This window comes from Myotis brandtii, unplaced genomic scaffold (assembly GCF_000412655.1).
Source record: "Myotis brandtii unplaced genomic scaffold, ASM41265v1 scaffold334, whole genome shotgun sequence".
Lineage (NCBI taxonomy): Eukaryota > Metazoa > Chordata > Mammalia > Chiroptera > Vespertilionidae > Myotis > Myotis brandtii.
This window is the reverse complement of record NW_005362885.1, coordinates 938463-939977: the sequence shown is the minus strand read 5'-3', so window position 1 is coordinate 939977 and position 1515 is coordinate 938463.

Sequence of the window (1515 nt, the reverse complement as noted above, 5' to 3'; positions counted from 1 at the left end):
ACTTCAGAGACCCAGCCTTGGCAGCAGCTTAGGGGGGGCGAGAAGGCTTCTGCCCTCCCCTGGACACTGGGGGGTGCGCGGGGCCATCAGTGAATGTGGGGCCCCTGGCAGTGGGGAGCTTCACGGGTCTCTACAGAGGGGTCTCCACTTGAGCCTGGAGGTGAGAGCCACCCCCGCCTGGGATGGGGCTCTGTAGCTGGAACCCTGGGGGGCTGGCAGAGAGGGGAGGGGGCCAGCAAGGGCAGCTGGTGGCCTAGTCTCTCCGCAGATCACACCCCCCCCACACACACACTGTACCCACGTAATAGGTGGTGCCCCTATGGCTCCGGCCCCAGGTCCCTGTACTTGTCCTGCACAGGGTCCCGGGCCCTGCTCCCAGCCCGCAGGGTCCACCAGGGGCTCAGTGGCCATGGCACTGGGTGAGCTGAGGCTGGGGAGCAGCTGAGCCGCAGCGGGTGGCCTGGGAGCCCGGACAGTGGTCAGCTCCCTCCTCCAGAGCAAACACCACAGGCAGTGGCCGAGCCTCGTGGCCCAGCTGCAAACAGGAGCCCAGGGAGGCCCGGGTCCAGCTCCACCTCCGCTGACCCAGGGCCTGACCACCCTGGGACCCGAGGAACAGGAGACCCAAGCCCTGGCCCCTCCTTCCAGTGGTGGAGGCTCTTGGCAGCCCAGGCCCCTCTCCCCCAGGGCCCTGCACCCCCTGCCACAGCTGCCCACCTGGTCCTGACGGGGAGCAAGTGAGGGGCAGGTGGCCGGAGCTGGGGGACCCAGAGGAGGGACGGAAGGCGTGGAGCACGTGCTGGGGCCAGGCCTTGGCTGCGGGCAGGGGGTGGAGGCCAGGGAACTGCCCCTGGAGACACTGCTTCGCCCTCTGATGCCTGTTCTTCCCGCCTTTCTCACTGCCACCCCCTCCTACACCCGGTTCTGGCAGAGCAGCCTGGAGGGGCCCCGGGCGCAGGCGGGGGTCCCGCTGCCCTCGTCGAGCCCCAGGTGCGTGTGTGACACGCTGGCTGTTGCGAAACTGATGTTATCGCACCAGAGGAGCCCGTGAGTCACCGCCTGAGAGCGGGGCTGCACCCCAAACTCCCGAACAAAAGCCCTTTGTCCCTAAGCCTCCCCCGTCCTCGCCAGCCTCCTGTGCACCATCAGGCACGCGGGCGAACGTGGGCAGGACCAGCTCCTCATCCTCAGCCCAGCTCCAAGGGTCGGGCCTTGGAGACCCCGGGCTGCGGGAGACCCCAGGCTGCAGGAGACCTCGGGCTGCAGGAGACCCCGGGGCTGAGGGAGACCCCGGGCTGAGGGAGGCCCCGGGCCTCGGAGACCACAGCTCCTGGGTCCACTCAGGTTGGGGGGCTGGAAACCAGCCTCTCATTGACCCTGGGCAGTGCCCTGAGGCCATGCAGAGCTCGGGGCCCAGAGGGCACTGGCCCAGCCCGGTCAGTGAGTGAGGGCCCCGAGCCACAGCCCAAGGGGACCATGGGAGCTGGGGCTGGGCAGCCTCTTTCTCCCAGTTGG